Raw genomic sequence first — 18,740 nt, 5'->3', positions numbered from 1 at the left:
AGGCCCGGGGGCCAGATCTGGCCCAATCGCCTTCTAAATCCAGCCTTTGGATTGCCCAGGAATCAGCATGTTTTAACATGAGTAGAATGTGTGCTTTTATTTAACATGCATCTCTGGGTTAAATGTGTGGCATAGGATATAGTTACCAGATTTTTTTCAATAAATCCGGGGACCCTGTTTTTTGTTGCTGTTGTTGTTTTGAAGCTGAGTAGCAACAGGGAGTCAGTAGTTGGGATGGTGAGGCAAAAGACCCTGGGCCCAAGCACACATGCATATTTTATAAAGGTGCAAAGTCCTTTCGCACCCTGCGAAACATAAATGCAAAGTTTTTTTACAAACTGGGCTATGGTGCGTCACCCGCCTGTGACTCCTGAGACTTCCTCAATTTCCTGCCCCCTTCTCCCTTTGTTTTGACAGATTGGGGGAGGCTTGGGAGTCGCTGGGGGGCAGCCATTACCCAGGAGGGGGCAAGGCACATGGTTTCTCATGAGCATTCCTAATTTCTAATTACATACATGTAAATAAAATAGCAAGAACAGACACCTAGAATTACGAGCATGATTCAGACTTCTGGATTATTTAAAACTGTCTCCTTATTAGCTGCTCCCTGCTGTTCAGCTCAGGCCTCAGTAAAATAACATAGCATTTGGGGATAAAGATGCAGCCCAGTAACCCACAACTGGAGGCCAAGATGGAGAAGATCTCCACAGCCACCATGTATTTGCCCTTGGTGCTCAAGTAGGTTGGAACAAAGGAGAGCCACACACTGCAAAAGACCAACATGCTGAAGGTGATGAATTTGGCTTCATTGAAACTGTCAGGCAACTTTCTAGCTAGGAAAGCCACCGTGAAGCTCACAACGGCCAGCAAACCCATGAATCCCAGGACACAATAAAACATGATAGTGGAGCCTTCATTACATTCTAGTATCATTTCTTCAGTCATTGAGTGCATGTCAACGTCTGGGAAAGGAGGAGAAGTGGCCAGCCATATGCTACAGATTGTGGCTTGAATAAGGGAGCAGGAAAGAACAATTGGGGTGCCCAATGGCTTCCCTACCCACTTCCTCATTCGGGACCCTGGCTTGGTGGCCATGAAAGCCAGAACCACAATGGCAGTTTTGGACAATATGCATGAAATTGCCACTGAGAAGATCATGCCAAAAGCAGTTTGCCGAAGGAGGCAGGTGACTTCCTCAGGCTGGCCAATGAAGAGCAGAGCACAAAGGAAGGAGAGGAGGAGGAGAAGGAGGAGAATATAAGTGAGGTTGCGGTTGTTGGCTTTAACTATGGGAGTATCTCTGTGCTTTGCGAATATTTGAAGCACCAAAGCTGTGATGAAGGAAAAGAAGAGGGCAAAGGTGGCCAAACTGATTCCCAACGGTTCTCCATAAGACAAGTATGTTTTGTCTTTGGGGAGGCAGCCATCCTGTTCATTGTTTGCATATTGATCTCCAGGGCATTCTAAACAGTCGTCCATGTCTGAAAAAGAAAAAGGAAGAAACATCTTATTTTTAAAAAAGCCTTCAGTCCCCAGATTGTCACAATGCATCTAAGAGATGCCAGAATGTGTATTTGCTACTTCCATACTGTTTTCCCACTAGAGAAAGAAGCTTCTGATTCACAGGTAAAATTCACAGGTAAAATTAAAGCGTGTGATGCATTCCTTACCCTCCTTGTTTGAGATCTTCCCTTCTGGACACGGAAGGCAATCATAGCAGCAGAATGGCTTTCCTTCCTTCTTGTTCTTTCTATAACCTACATGACAGTTCTCATTACACAGAGAAGTGGGTTGTGCCTGTTCATAAATGAAAGAAGGAAATGGTTTGGGAGTTCGCATCTCACTGACCTATCTTCAAATAATAAAAACGACAGTAAAACAATAGCATGCTAGAGGTTTTGTGCTTTTTTTTCTAAAAAAAAGAGGTTTTGTGCTTTTTTTTCTAAAGATGACCTTTAATCCAGCAGTTCCAGTTACAGATAGGTAGCCGTGTTGGTCTGCCATGGTCAAAACAAAATAAAAAAATTCCTTCCAGTAGCACCTTAAAGACCAACTGAGTTAGTTCTAGGTATGAGCTTTCGTGTGCATGCACACTTCTTCAGATGTATCTGAAGAAGTGTGCATGCACACGAAAGCTCATACCTAGAACTAACTCAGTTGGTCTTTAAGGTGCTACTGGAAGGAATTTTTTTATTTTGTTTTAATCCAGCACTAATTATAGCATTGGAACTCCAGTACATTTCCCTTTATGAAAGCCATATTAGTGAGTATTTAAATTTCTACAGATATTAGCATGGCAGTGCTAATCTCTATCAAATTAGAAAATGTTCAGGTGAAAGCTTATTGGGTCAGTATCTCATGACTATAGAAATTACTCAAGCATTTTTGACATAAACGTTGGCTCTCGATGCAATCTTTCAGTGCTATTTGTTCCTAGAGTTACCTTCTTCATCACCTGCATGCGCCTTACAATTTAATTTTGTTTTCTATAAAGCCTTCTGCAGAGCCAGCTGTTAAAAACAATAGTTTGACCAGGGGGTTGTGTGAACATTTACTGTTAATCATTTTAATTCAGCAGCCAATGTTTGCATGTTTGCCATGTTGAATGTAATGGTTTAAATGACACTGAAATTAGAATGCCTAAATGTGTATTGCTAACTTGGGGTTTGTTTCACAGGACTCAGATCTTTAACTAGTTAGTAATAACATGTTGATTGTTCCTCTACTCTGTGCTGAAAGTGAACCTTTGATCATGTGATGAAGGTATTTGGTTGCAAATCTCCATTTTGAAGGAAGTTGCCTGTTTAGACTTTCTCTGAACACCACAGGGAACAGAAGATGTAAATGAAACTCTCAAGGAAAACAGCTCCAGGGAAACGGATGCTGTTAGAGAGAGAGAGAATGAGAGTGAGAGTGAGAGTGAGAGTGAGAGTGAGAGTGAGAGTGAGAGTGAGAGAGATTTTGCTTCCAAGTCTGTTTAGATTATGTCACATTTTCTAAGATGCTGAGCCTGTGTTGCACAGCACAAGGCACTGCATGAATATTTGGTTGTATCTTTGATGTTTATGTTCTGTTTTTGAAGAGTTCTGCAAGTAAAAGTTTGGATAATATTTCTATGCAAACCAATGAGAAGGTTTCAACAGTGAATTGACTCTGTCTGGAGTAATTGTGGGATAAAAATTAGAGCTGTGGGACAGATTTGACCAAATCCCCAAGTGAATTGGGCTGATTTAGAAGGAACCAGACTTCAACCAAGTTGGACAGAGACAGTCCTGAATCAAACGGAATTACACTCCCCCCCCCCAAGTGATGTTAGAGTTTGGGTTGCCGGATGGAAAGGGGAGGCAGGAAGCATCTGCAAATAGCACCATCACAGGGCTGTTTACAACAGAGCTTTCAAATAGCCCCACACTGTACTTTGGATATGTGTGCCTGTTCCAAGCAGGGGGACACATGGGTGCCATCAAATTGAGCAGGATTGAGCCCTCTGATCACCAACCTCTGAGTAAATGGTCCAATCCTGACTGCAGGGGTCTGAAGTATGGTCTAAAGAAAGGTGGAGAGCATTTCTGACAGTATATTCAACTGGAATTTTAAGAACCCTAATCAAACATTGCCTTATCCCCATTTGATTTGGGGCCAAATAACTCCAGAATGGATTGGTGGTGTGTGCGCATGCAAAATACTAGGAAGGAAAGAAAAAAGAAAGGAGGGAGGGAGGGAGGGAGGGAGGAAGGAAGGAAGGAAGGATATTCTAATTAAAAGACATACTGGGCTACTTTGAATTTAATTGACTAGTGACACTCTGCAGCTCAGATACCTCTGCAAATAGGCTTGGAAACACAATAGCTTTCTTTTTAACAGTCAGGTGTTTCCTCTAATATACCTAGTCTGATAATTGATGGTGATTCAATGTGTTGCAGTGAGGCAGTTTTCGGACTGACCAAAAAACTAGAGAAAATCCAGAACAACTTCGTACCTGGTTGAACCAGTTGGGCCACATGATACCATCATCATGAATGGTTAACCTCTTTTCTGGGGGAGCTTGTGGGTCCATTGTTCCAACTTTGACTCTCAGAAATGACTCATTTGGGAATGTGACCCAATTTACTATATCAAATCCAGCTACTAATTCCCCATTTTGGTCAAAGGAAACTTCTTCCCCAGCACTATTATTGAATGAAACTCTTCCCAGAAAGTGGTGGACCTAAGTTTGAAGAGGAAAAAAGCAATAAATGAAGATGCCAAAAATAATTAAATATAGGTAATATTTGTACAAATAGAGTGTTTATCTTTAACATCTAAGAGGTATAGTTCATGGTCTCCTTAAAAGATGTATGTTAGTGTCTTTCTCTCTGTGTTTTTAATGAGTCTCTTTTAATGAGTCAGTTTATCAAGCTTATCCAAAATGGATGCATCTAAAAAGGAAAAACGAATTAATGAGCTGCACTATTTTCTAGAAAAAGAGATGCTGGAGCTCACCACAAACACCTCCTTCGTTCCCTTGGAATAGCAATGGTGCCCCCTGGAGAGGGGAGAGAACTGAGTTCCCCTGAGTTATGGCTGAAAAAAGCCCTGCTCATGAGGATATACAAAAGTTCAACATTGTGGAACACAATATTCATTTAAATGTTTTGTGAAAGCTAATTTCAATTGTAGCAATGTTCATTGTGAAGGTAAGATGTGGTTCTTTTAAGAATTACAGTTAGTCTTGGCCTAAATTTCATAGAACTTAGACCACAAATCTAAAATACTGGTGTCCATGTGTTTTATTATTCAACATCTGGGCGAGGGCTCAGGGCCTTGACACGCAGTGAGTTTCCCCTACTGACAGAGGTATTCAAGAAAAGTGCCCCCTTTGGCAGAGCTCCAGAGTTGATTACAGACATCTGTATTAACTGGAAGACAACATTACCCGCCACGGCTGTTGATCTGTAAGTTTCCCTCTTGCTCCACCTGCCATTGCTCTGCAATTTAATTTGGTGGACTGCATGGTGTGCAAAGCATGTGCCAAAATATAGATTGCATTGTAGATGCTGTAGCTGTGGGCTGTCATGCTCATTTCAAAAACAGACCCAGGAAGGCTCTCAATATGCTCCTCCCCAGTGCAGATTTTGCCATCTTTCTTCTCTGAAGCAGAATCATGAAAACCACAATTAAATGCCTCTTTCCAGAAAACCCTGAGAAAACGGTCTTCTTTTTCCAAGGTAGGGTTTCTCATCTGAATAAATTTCTGGAATCCTGGAAGATCCTTAGAGTGAACTGCAAAGGACAGAGCCCCATGGAGGAATGTGATGTCCCAACCTCTTTGAATGGGAAATGAGGTGAAATCCATCTGGGCTGTCATAATCCAGACTTTTGTATTTCCTTGTATTGGCACATCATTTGTTTCTGCAAGTTTGGGTATCATTCTCATTACCATAATTGTTTGAATTTCACCATGTACAACCACAGCATTCGCAGTGCTTCCCACAATAATGCTTATTGTTTTCGAACCTTCTTCCACCATTTCATCAAACTCACCAGAAGAGGTAAGCCTAGGGAAACTTTCTATAAAATCAAAACAGATACCCTTCTGGGCAAACATGGGGAGAATATTTTGTACAAATCTCTCTCCAGTGTCATCTTGGAGAAAAAGCACACCAATCCACACCCAACGGAAATGCAGCAGTAACTGGAGGATCCCCTCGTATTGCTGAGCCCCATCTGGGAATATCCAGTGGGTGAAAAGGGCTTGAATGTCATTAGTTGTCAAAGGAGAAGATCCATAGATGAGCTGAAGAGGGTCATTGTTAAAATCAAGGGAGGAAAGATGATAACAAATGATGATATCAAAACACCAATTAGACTCAAAACCAGATTTCAATCTCTATTTAATTGGTATACAGTGGTACCTTGGGTTAAGAACTTAATTCGTTCCGGAGGTCCGTTCTTAACCTGAAACTGTTCTTAACCTGAGGTACCACTTTAGCTAATGGGGCCTCCTGCTGCCGCCACGCCGCCAGAGCACAATTTCTGTTCTCATCCTGAAACAAAGTTCTTAACCCAAGGTACTATTTCTGGGTTAGCGGCGTCTGTAACCTGAAGCATATGTAACATGAAGTATCTGTAACCCGAGGTTGTTGTTGTTTAGTCGTTTAGTCATGTCCGACTCCTCGTGACCCCAGGGACCAGAGCACGCCAGGCACTCCTGTCTTCCACTGCCTCCCGCAGTTTGGTCAGACTCATGTTTGTAGCTTCGAGAACACTGTCCCACCATCTCATCCTTTGTCGTCCCCTTCTTCTTGTGCCCTCCATCTTCCCCAACATCAAGGTCTTTTCCAGGGAGTCTTCTCTTCTCCTGAGGTGGCCAAAGCGTTGGAGCCTCAGCTTCATGATCTGTCTTTCCAGTGAGCACCATGGCTTTAACTATACGGACCTTTGTTGGCAAGGTGCTGTCTCTGCTTTTTAAGATGCTGTCTAGGTTTGCCATCGCCTTTCTCCCAAGGAGCAGGCGTCTTTTAATTTCGTGACTGCTATCACCATCTGCAGTGATCATGGAGCCCAAGAAAGTAAAATCTCTCACTGCCTCCATTTCTTCCCCTTCTATTTGCCAGGAGGTGATGGGCCCAGTGGCCATGATCTTCGTTTTTTTGATGTTGAGCTTCAGACCATATTTTGCGCTCTCCTCTTTCACCCTCCTTAAAAGGCTCTTGTAAGCCAAGGTACTACTGTATATTAACCAGGAGGATTTGCCTTTTTCATTATTTCTGTTTAAAAATCTGAACAGAAATAAATTTAGAATCTACAGATTTGGGAAATATTTGGCTATTAATGACTTCACATCAAATATAGCAATTTTGCAGTTAGGTTTATGGAAGAATTGGCTGCTTTTCACATCTAAAGAAAAGTCAAGGAAATAACTGGTAAATGCTTGTTCAAAGAAAAGCCTGAAAAAGCTTTCTCCCCCTGCTGCATGTAAGGTTTCTCGTCTGAATAAATTCTGGAACCCTAGAAGATTCCTTGTGTCAACTGCGAAAGATAGAGAACCATGGAGGAAAGCTATTTCCCACCACCTTTGCATAGGTTATGATATGAAATCCATCTGGACTGTTCTAATTCCAAACTTTTGCCATGGTTAGTATTGGTACATCATCTGTTTCTGCAGTATTGAGCCACGTTCTCATTACCAGAGTGGTGTAATCTTCAACATTGTGCTTTCTATCACAACTATGATCATTTCAGGGCCATTCTCCACAATTTCACTGAACTAACCAGCAGGAGCTTGTTTATGGATTCCCCCCCCCCCATAAAATCAAAACAGATTTCCCAACCCTTGCACAAATAATGCTCAACTATCACCCATCCCATCAGATAAACCAAGCCAATCCACATCCATGTGAAATGCAGCTGTTGCTGAGCACCAGGTGAGAAGATTTGGTGGCTAAAACCAGCTTGGATGCTTTCATTCATTACAAGGGAAGACCCATACAGCAGCTAAATGCATATTTTTTTAAAACAACAACAACAATATTATTTGTATGCCATCCATCTGATTGGGTTGCCCAACCACTCTGGGCGGCTTCCAGCAGAATATTAAAAACACGATAAGTCATCAAACATTAAAAAAACTTCCATAAACAGGGCTGCCTTCAGATGTCTTCTGAACAAGAGGAAAAGTGATACCAAAAAGTGATATCGAATATCACTTAAATGCAAATCCAGATTTCAATTTCAATTTGATCAACATTGATTAATCTGAAGGATTCACATATTCTTTACCTCTGTTGATTTGGAAATGTTAAAGTTATTTTGGAAAATATTTCGATATAAGTGATTTTTCAGCAGGCATAGCAAACATACAGTTGTGCTACCACAGGCAGCAGACGTTTTGTTACAGTCCTGAACAGGAGTAAAGTGTCCAATGAAGAATTCTTCCACCTGAGTTTTTAAGGATGTCTGGAACTGAAGCAGACATATTTTCCACAACCTACATTTTTGGTTGAGAAATACCAACCTATGCCCACTTTGCCATTCAATTACCAGTATGCAACCCAATGAGATTTAGTCAAAGGCAGCTGTAAATGGCTTTCATGATGACCCATGTTCCATGCAGAACTCTTACTCTTGGCATCTTGTACATAGACAGGATGGTTGACATGTGGAGACGTAAATCAGAGTTTGCCCCCCCAATGACCACCTTTGGAGTCTCCTGAACATCACACTTGTAGTTGGGGAGGAGTCTTTCTTGGCTAGAGAGAAGTTCCATGGAGGCTTGGTAGGTCCAGCTTGGACTGAAATGGCTGTTGTAGATGTGGAAACCCAAAGAGATATTGAGCAATATTTGGGGATTTTCATTTATCTCTTTCACAGCAAATGCCAAAGCCAGAATATGCTGGTAGAGTTGTGTCATTGGTCTGTATGGAGAGCAACATAGTGCATAACAGTTCACATTCACAAAAATGGATTTCATTCCCACAGTGAAGGAAAGTGTGTGGATATATTGAAACACAATATTGAAACCTGGATGTTTTGCTGTGCTGAATATCTAACTCCTGCCACCGCATAGGCAGCCTGGCCCTGATTGCTACTAGTTCTGTTCTACAGAGGAGGAGGAGGAGGAGGAAGTCTGGTTACCAAAAGCTTACAATAAAATCACCTCTAAGTCTGAATGATGACTTTGCTTGGATTAAAGTCAAATATTCAATAAGCAATTCTTAGCTCACCATGGTAAATGAGCAGAAAGCCTTAACAAAGTGAATGGGGATGTTATCTTCTTACTGCCTTGCAATTATTTTTTTTAAAAACTGAACATTGGTATAAGCCTACCATACAAGAAGAAAAAGTTTACCACAAACTGGGTGTGAGCTATCAGGTCTGCCCCCATGTCTCATAAACACCAGAACTACGTGGAAGGAAAAGGGTGGTAGGAATTCATACACACGTGGCCAATATTATGAAAACATTTTGGAAAGTATTTCTGTATCTCTAGCTCACAACATCAGTAGTTTTTACATCAATACCATAAATATATATAGCATTAGAATGATAATATAATACAACAGTGTTGAATTATCCTTATTCTATCAACAGTTATACCCAAATAAAAATGTTATACACAGAAAACCACGATAAAAGGTATTTCATAGCTTTTCATTATTTCTTTTGCTGCCATTACAGCCCAACAATGGCATCCCATGGAGTAAACCAAAGATTTCAGTTTGTCAGTTGTTATAATGTGAAACCAAGATTGTATTATTGCGTCTATCAGTTGTGCTTTATTCCTTGGCTGCTTCCGACTAAAATGGTTTCTTAATCAGCTCCACAGATTTTCAGTTGGATTCAGGTCAGGGCTATTCAGCACAGTTTGTGGCATTATATTCTGCATTAGATTATCTTTCTAATAATATTTAATTTCATGGCACTAGTACTGTTGTTATCAGCTGCCAAACCTTAGAAATACAGCTTTTCCTAAAGTTTTCCACAGTTTTGGCCACTAGTGTAATGAGCATCACCTTCATTATATGTCAAATGCAGAAATATATCCATTACAGATATACGATAAGGTTTTTAAGTGCGCACACACACACACATTTATTTACAGAATGTCATCGAAGAGTTCAGGTGTAGGAGGTTCATTGAAGGCTATGCTTGAAGTTATATAGATTTGAGACATAATGCCAGCAACAACAACATCTCCAGACTGGAAATATTTGTAAAGAATAGGAAGAGGGTCACTGATGGAACACGAAGCAACAACAGCCTTGCACTCATCTGGAGGAAGCAGCACTGATGCCAGCATCATGGAAAGTACCATCCTGCACAGAGCATGGTAGGAGCAAGAGGAATTTTTAAGGCGACAATTCATCTCTTTGCCCATTTTCATCTGAGTGATACTGAGCAGCAAATTCTCAATGGGATGGTTAAAAAAGCCAGATTTTTGCAGGGAAATGAATCAGTGATCAGTCTGACAGAGCCCTTGGTGTAAGGCCAAGCTCTGAACATCACAGGAGATATTAATAGTATCTGCAAGTCTTGATTCATCGTTTTCATGCAGCTACTGGAACTCCCCAGGGAGTCAAAGAAATGATCATGATTTCTTTGATAATTACAGGAGACTTAATCAGCTGTGCTGGTTTCTTGCTTCTTGGTGAGGTGCAGTGGGGGGAGATGTTTATTACATCATAGCCAAAGTCTCAGCTGGTCCTCCTTAGTATGGAGGAATAAGAGTTTAATGAGATTCAGTAAAATGAGAGAGAAAAGTCACCTAGAAAACTGGGTGAAAGAAGAAAATTTATAATAAAAGAATAACTGCTTTGCAGCCAATAATTTAAAGAGGTAGAATAAAATGTTGCAGAAGCTTTAAATTGAGTCAGTTTATCAAGCTTATCAATTATCTATTATATTAACTAACACCATATAGACTATTATGGACATACCATAATTTTCAATTAAAATTCAATAATCAAGTTTAATAATAATAATAATAATAATAATAATAAATTATTTATGTCCCGCCCTCCCCAGCCGAAGCCGGGCTCAGGGCGGCTAACAACAATCAAATAATTAAACAATCAAATAATCACACATTCTAAAAATATTTCATTATAAAAATTAATTAAAATCAAATTAATGGCAACCGATTAAGCAAGATTCTGTGCAGGTTGCCAGAGGAGGGAGTCAGGCTGTGCCCTGGCCAAAGGCCTGGTGGAACAGCTCTGTCTTGCAGGCCCTGCGGAAAGATGTCAAGTCCCACAGGGCCCTAGTCTCTTGTGACGGAGCGTTCCACCAGATTGGAGCCGCAGCAGAGAAGGCCCTGGCTCTAGTTGAGGCCAGCCTAACCTCTCTGAGGCCTGGGACCTTGAGGATGTTATTATTTGCAGACCGTAGGTTTCTCTGTGGGGCATACCAGGAGAGGCGGTCCCGTAGGTACGAGGGTCCTAGGCCGTATAGGGCTTTAAAGGTTAACACCAGCACCTTAAACCTGATCCTGTACTCCACCGGGAGCCAGTGCAGCTGGTATAGTACCGGATGAATGTGATCTCGCAGCGAAGACCCCGTAAGGAGTCTCGCCGCGGCATTCTGCACCCGCTGGAGTTTCTGGGTCAGTCTCAAGGGCAGCCCCACGTAGAGCGAGTTACAATAATCCAGTCTGGAGGTGACCGTCGCATGGATCACAGTGGCTAGGTCAGGGCGAGAGAGATAAGGGGCCAACTGCTTAGCTTGGCGGAGATGAAAAAATGCCGCCTTTGTTATAGCTGTAATCTGCGCCTCCATAGAGAGGGAGGTATCGAAGATTACACCCAAACTCTTAACAGATGGTGCTGGCACTAATTGCACCCCCGCAAGAGATGGGAGTTGCCCCCTCAATCCCATATCGTCCTGCCCCAGCCAGAGGACCTGTGTCTTCGAAGGATTTAACTTCAACCGGCTCCCACGTAACCATCCAGCCACAGCTTCCAGACATCTCGCCAGTGTGTCTGGGGCCGAGTCAGGATGGCCATCCATCAACAGATAGAGTTGGGTGTCATCAGCATACTGATGGCAACCCAGCCCAAAACTCCGGACAAGCTGGGCGAGGGGGCGCATAAAGATGTTAAAAAGCATCGGGGAGAGAATCGCACCCTGAGGCACTCCACACACCAAGGAGTGGCGCGATGACAATTCCCCCCCCCCCCGAGCGCCACCCTCTGTCCCCGACCAGAGAGAAACGAGCACAGCCATTGAAGGACTGTGCCCTGGATCCCCACGTCGGCAAGGCGGTGGTCCAGGAGTTCGTGATCAACCATGTCGAAGGCTGCTGACAGATCTAGAAGAATCAGCAGCCCCGACCCGCCTCGATCCAGCTGCCTGCGGAGATCATCTGTTAGGGCGACCAGAGCCGTCTCAGTCCCATGACAAGCGCGGAAGCTGGACTGGAATGGATCCAGAGCAGATGTTTCATCCAGAAACCTACCAAGCTGTTCAGCAACCGCTCTCTCAATCACCTTACCCAGGAAAGGAAGATTCGAGACCGGGCGGTAATTGGATAGATCTAAGGGATCTAATGATGTTTTCTTTAAGAGCGGACGCACCACTGCCTCCTTCAGTTCCCCTGGGATTATCCCGGTGCCAAGGGACAAATTGATGATATCCCCCAGGGGGGCCCGCACCTCGTCTGGACACGCTCTAATCAGCCATGACGGGCCCCGCCCCCTAGGCCAGATGGAATTAGCCTGAGGAGAGAGAGGCCTTCTCCAACACTCACGATGCAGCAGCAGATTTAGAAATCTGTTAATTCAGTGATTTAGGCTCTTTCTCAATGAGGTTTAAAATGTTCAAGACTCCAATATAGCAGTCAATTCAGAACAAGTTATGTCCAAAGAATAAAGGCAATACTGTCATAGTAGCATGAATATTCTTAATTCTTATTTCTGGTGCTGAAAATTTTTAGGTTGTATTTTTCTAACTAGATTGACCACCACCAAATTTTGAGGCCTAAAACCATATTGTAAACAACATGGTTGATCTTGAGATCTTGTGGGGAACTTGATCTGAAAGGTGTCCTGAATCTTTAGGTGCAGCATATTTCTCAACATCTGATGTTGCAGTGACATCAGAGAACTGATTTTTCTCACATGAATGATCAGCTGATCATTGGGGTTGAAAATCTCCAAACATGGCACTCTGCAACCCCTTGCAATCTGTTGATCATTGGGGCTTGCATACTGGTACTCTCAGAGCTATGGTAGCCTTCATGATCAGCTGACTGTTGGGGCTTCCATAGCACCATGAAAACTGATTTGCAATCCTGAACTATCAGCTCATCACCAGCACTTGTAGAGCACTTTGTACAGGGCTTTCTAGGTGCTCCTGACAGCTGATGGAATCCACAAACCCTCATCAGCCCAGCCACTCATTATCTGTCCCACAGCTGACATCGGATATATCACATCATATATAGCATATCTGTCAGGGACTGGCCAGATGAGGAGGAGGAATGGTGGTGGCCTCCATCCAAAGAGGCTTCCAGGCTGGAGGCAGATGAAGATTGCATGGACCCAGGTGTGTGGTGGTGGCAAACAGGAGGAGGAGGAGGAGGAGGAGGAGGAGAAGGAGCAAGCCAGCATATGCTCTAGTCCTGAACAGAGACAGAAGTCAGAAGTGGTAGAAACAGTACAGCAGACAGTTGACACCATGTAACTTGAAAGCCTGGTAGCGCCTCCTCCACCGTAGGCAGTAAGGAGCAATTTGGAAGTTAGGAAGTGTTTTGGTGTTTTGCAGTGTTTGGGCGTCTTTTCTCCCAACATATCTAAGCACCAAAGGGAAAAAACCTGGTGGCTGTGGAGATCTTCTCCATCTTGGCCTCCAGTGCTGGGATGCTGAGCTGTATCTTTCCCCCTAAATGTTATATAATTATCTTGAGACATGAAATGAACAATAAAGAACAGTTGAAAAAAATAAATAAGTATCAATCTAACAACTGAAATCATTATATTCAAATGTGGATACTTTTTAAAATGTTTCAAGGTTTGTTTGGTTGAGATGATCAACAGAAAGGGTTCAACTCTCAGGAATCCTTTTTTTTTAGAATGAGATTATTATTATTATTTTCCATAATACAGTGTGATAGCAGCTACAGAAAAATACAAATTGAATGGGTAGAATACAGAGTCCTCTGTGGGTGGACTCTTCTTAGCCCTTACCACCCACAACAGAGAGTAACTCCCCTGAGTTCTCACTTGGCACCTTTACGTTCTCCTCTCACCCTGGGAGACAAACATCACCGATGGAGAAAATAATAATGTAATATTGCATCATGTTGTGGTTCCATTTTCTTTTCAATCTATGGCCTAGCTAAACTGAGAAGACCTGTACCTATCCACCGTTTACTGTACAGTACTAGCTGCTTTTAAGGGACACGGGTGGCGCTGTGGGTTAAACCACAGAGCCTAGGACTTGCCGTTCAGAAGGCCGGCGGTTCGAATCCCTGTGACAGGGTGAGCTCCCGTTGCTCGGTCCCTGCTCCTGCCAACCTACAGTTTGAAAGCACATCAAAGTGTAAGTAGATAAATAGGTACCGCTCCGGCGAGAAGGTAAATAGCGTTTCCGTGCGCTGCTCTGGTTCACCAGAAGTGGCTTAATCATGCTGGCCACATGACCCGGAAGCTGTACACCGGCACCCTCAGCCAATAAAGTGAGATGAGCGCCGCAACCCCAGAGTCGGTCACGACTGGACCTAATGGTCAGGGGTCCCTTGACCTTTACCTTACTAGCTGCTTTTAGGTACTGTACGTAGCGAATGTTCATTCCAGAACACTAAGGAGAGTAAACTGGCAGTTATGGCAATTATGATTTACCTTGAATTGTTTTGTAGCCAGACAAAAAAGAATATTGGGAGATATTTAATGAATAGGAAAGTTAGTCAAAGTCTTAGTAAGGAAATATGGCTATATGTAACCACATGATATTATGATGAGAGCTGATCTGAAGGGCCATATGGTTTGGATTTCTTCAGGATGATGACATTGGGTTGCATCTATTAAGATTGCTGTGATTCTTTGATTAGTGAATAGCAATCATGTGTGTAATTTGAAAGTGTATATAAAACATTGCTTTGGATGTGGTTCTTTGCAGCCTCCTCCTTATTTTTGAGGCTGTCCTGCTCAATAAAGGCCTGTATCTTCACTTGGTGTCTGCATCCTCTTCTGTTGGGTTTCTGTGAAGGTAACCTCCAGTCTAGGAACCCCCTTTAAAATTTCACCAACATTACCCTGTCTCTCAGGGTCCTCCATCAACCCTCCATCTACCACCTCCATGAGCTTACAATCTCTCGACCTTAATAAAGGCACCAGACATAGGACTCCAATGAAAGAACAAAAGAAAAAGAAAAAGAAAGAGGCGAGTAAGAGGCGAATAAGAAGAGAGTGAAAAAAATAAATAAATAGGAGAGAGAGAGAGAGAGAATAATTATGAATCTGTGGGTCGCTGTGTATGTACAAAGTTGAGTAGCACCTTAGAGACCAACTACGTATGTTCTAGGTATAAGCTTTTGTGTGCATGCACAGTTCTTCAGATACTGGTTCTGTAATCTCTTCTGTCAAGGTATTGCTGACTATAATAAGAGGGGAAAAGGAGCCTGGGTTTCACTTTCTCTTTCTATCTCTTCAGGTGCAGTGTTCTGTATACTTTGTCAGACAATGTTTGTATTTGCTGGAGATTGTTCTAGGTCTTTTTTATTTTGTCACACAGTATTTCTCTCTCTCTTTTTAAGTCAAGAATTACTGTATGTTGTATAAAATGACTACTTATGAATGCTTTACTTGGCTCCTGTCTGGTTTGACAGTTTAGCACAACATTTAAAATGCCTGGGTAATCTTGTTTTGCAAATTTATTTACACAGTGGTGCCTCTTTGTGTAATACAATTACAAACTTCACGCTTTTGTGGGGCAAAGTCCCTACCCTACAATACTCAGCTCCCTAATCTCTCAAGTTTAACCTCTGCTAGGACAGTTGATTTTTTTTTGGGGGGGGGTAAAAAAAATTTATTAGTTTTCAAATGCAATCCAATAATAGCTACATTATAACAACAAAAAATTACAATTATTAATACTGCAAAGCAGTCCTGTGGCATAGTACAGTTGACCCTCGGGTTATGTTACCTTCGGGTAATGTAACTTCCGGGTTAGGAACACAGCAAATCTAGAAGTGTATACTTCCAGGTCCCCCCGCACGCGCATGCGCAGAAGCACTCTATCGTGCCGTGCGCATGTGCAGAAGCGGAGCCTCATGTTGTGGACTTTTCGGGGTATGTAAGGACCCCCAGAACAAATTAAGTTCATATCCGGAGGGTCCACTGTAAAAGGAAAAGGCATCAAACTTTGATAATTACACAGTAAAAGCAAAAGATGAGAACAATATAGAATACCTGCAATGCCTTCTTTTTCTTGGTTAGGTGGTTCCCCTGGCCTTGTGTAATGACCCCTGCCATCCAGGTTACAGCAGACAAAGGAAAGAAGGGGAACCATTTTGTTGCTATGAATGTGCTCCGTGTCCAGAAGGGAAGATTTCAAATCAGACAGGTAGGAACGACTGCATTTCCTTGCATAAATGTTATTAGTTTTCAACTGTGTATGAACAAATAAGAGGTGTCCTCTTTTCTTTAATGTGTCTCTGCTTAAATAAGAAAAAACTAGGTCTCTTTGCCCTTCCATGGCAAATCTGCTGATTCTCTAGCTGCCTTCATAATTGCTTCTTTTTGTGAGGAATGTGCCACTTTTCCTACACTCTCACAAGGCCTGTGTCCTGGGGGTGGTGATGGTGGCAGGATCCTGGGCATTCCATTCTCTCTATGTGTATTGGACTCATGTATATGATGGGGAATTGCTGATTTAACCAGTCCACAAAAAACACTTTCCAGTCACCTCCATTAGTGCATTTGGGGCTCCTTTCACCCTCAGATGCTCTCATCTACTCCATTCCTCCCAGGACTGGGGGGATGCAGGGGTACACATACGCCTAAACATTTTGTGAATCTAAGTTTGGCCTCACTGAGGGGCAGTATTTCAATGAGTAGGAAAATGAGAGTACCCCTAAACGGGTTTTTTTAAGAAAAAAGCACTGTCTGCAATACTGAACTACTCTTATTCATCCCCACCCCTTTCAAGATGTGAATGATTGCTTCCACTGTCAAGAACATCTGTATCCTAACAAAGAGAAAACCCAATGCCTCCCCAAAAGATAAAACTTCCTGTCTTATGGAGAAACTTTTGGCATCAGCTTGGCTCTTTTGGCTCTGACTCTTTCTGCAACTTCAGCCTTGGTGCTTGGAATCATCATCAAAAACCGAAACACCCCCATTGTCAAAGCCAACAACCGGAATCTCACCTACACGCTGCTCGTCTCCCTCCTGCTCTGCTTCCTCTGCTCTTTGCTTTTCATTGGCCAGCCTCAGACATGGACTTGCACTCTGAGACAAACTGCTTTCGGGATCATCTTCTCAGTAGCCGTTTCTTCGGTCTTGGCCAAAACCCTCACTGTGGTTCTGGCTTTCATGGCCACTAAGCCAGGATCCAAGATGAGGAAATGGGTAGGGAAAAGATTTTCCATCTCTATCGTTCTTGGCTGCTCCTTTATCCAAGCAAGCATTTGTATAGTCTGGCTAAGTAGCGACCCTCCTTTCCCAGATCTGGACATGCACTCTCTGCCCAAAGAAATCATCGTGGAATGCAATGAAGGCTCGGCCAACATGTTCTACTATGTTCTTGGTTACATGGGACTGCTGGCTCTTGTCAGCTTCATTGTGGCTTTCTTTGCTCGGAAGCTGCCGGACGTTTTCAACGAAGCCAAATTCATCACTTTCAGCATGTTGGTGTTTTGCAGTGTTTGGGTGTCTTTTGTTCCAACCTATCTAAGCACCAAAGGGGGAAACCTGGTGGCTGTGGAGATCTTCTCCATCTTGGCCTCCAGTGCTGGGATACTGAGCTGTATCTTTTCCCCTAAATGTTATATATTTATCTTGAGACCTGAACTGAACAATAAGGAGCAGCTAAAAAGAAAGTAAAAATTTAACATTTGGTTATATTTCCCTAGCAAAATCTAAAATGGATTAGTAGGCTGGAATTTTCATCCCAAAATGTATACGCTTGTTTATTAAATGTTGACTAATGTTACAGTTTTGATACCGACCTGCCTGCTGCCTACCAAGGAAAGAAATACATCCATCATGAGCTGTTCAACACACACTTTTTCTTCAGGGCATACCATGTCTTCCATCATAAACTGAGATCCAGTTATTCAGCCCTAACGCCTTGCCTCAGATGCCATTGCTAGGTCCTCAACAAGGACACTAAACAAGGCCAGAGATGAGTGCATGAAAAGCCATCAAATCACTGCTGGTACCATCTGGATCTCTCATTACTTGCTGTAATGGTTCTAGGGGGTTGCTCGTGCATAAGTCGTCGCCACACCTGGCTGAGTTACCTGGGTGAACCCTTTCTGTCCGGACAGCCACCCATCTGTGGCTGTCTCAATCGCTGGCAGAATCCGTCAGTGGGCGTTTCTTGAACTTCTTCCAGCAAAGAAGTTCTTTGACGCCAAGTCTCCGCCTACTCTCTCTGTGCGGAAGTCTTCTGCACAGAGAGGGTGTGGGCAGCGGAGGACCCGTGCTCTCCCCGCTGGTCTCCGGCGAGGAGTCCTGGAGCCCCCTCACCAATTCCCCCTCTGCCCCCCTTCTCCACTGGTGTTGCACTGATTTCCTTCCCCAGCAGATGGGCTGTCCCTCTTCCTGCTGGGACCCTCTCCGCCATCCCTCTGGAGCCCTCTCTCCTCCTCTGGCTCCGATGGCAGTTCCCTGACACTTTTTTCCTGATACCAGGCATGATTGAGGTTCTTAGTCTGAGAATCTTTGAAACCAGAACTGAACAATAAGGAGCAGCTAAAAAGAAGGTAAAAAATTAACATTTGAATATATTTCCCTAGAAAAATCTAAAGTTGATTACTAGGCTGGATCACGTTATGTTTTGGCATTTTCAAACAGCTACTTTTTGTTTTGAATGCTTTTCTGCTGGGGCCTTGCTTTTCTATTAGGCAGGCTTAGGGAATTGCCTAAGGTAGAGGGGCAGCCTAGTTATCTCCTTCTGTACAAGCCCACTCTCCCTGTATCTGGACATAGTTTGGAATAGTCTCCCTGTTCCCAAAATCCACGAAGAAGTAGTGCATAGCATAGGTTGTCCATTCATTATTGCAGGGGGCACAGTTTGTAGGAGATTAGATTAGCAGG

The 18,740-nt window shown here is 43.0% G+C and overlaps 1 protein-coding gene across 1 annotated transcript in view; it reads left to right on the top strand.

The window, feature by feature from the left end:
* Positions 1–18,740, top strand: part of METTL25B (methyltransferase like 25B) — a 492,409-nt gene that overhangs the window by 53,526 nt on the left and 420,143 nt on the right. The gene's annotated exons all lie outside the window — the stretch shown is intronic.

This window comes from Podarcis erhardii, assembly GCF_964252035.2.
Source record: "Podarcis erhardii genome assembly, chromosome: 15".
NCBI classification, from domain to species: Eukaryota; Metazoa; Chordata; class Lepidosauria; order Squamata; family Lacertidae; genus Podarcis; species Podarcis erhardii.
The sequence above is the reverse complement of the archived record's forward strand: the minus strand, read 5'-3'. Positions and strand labels throughout refer to the sequence as shown.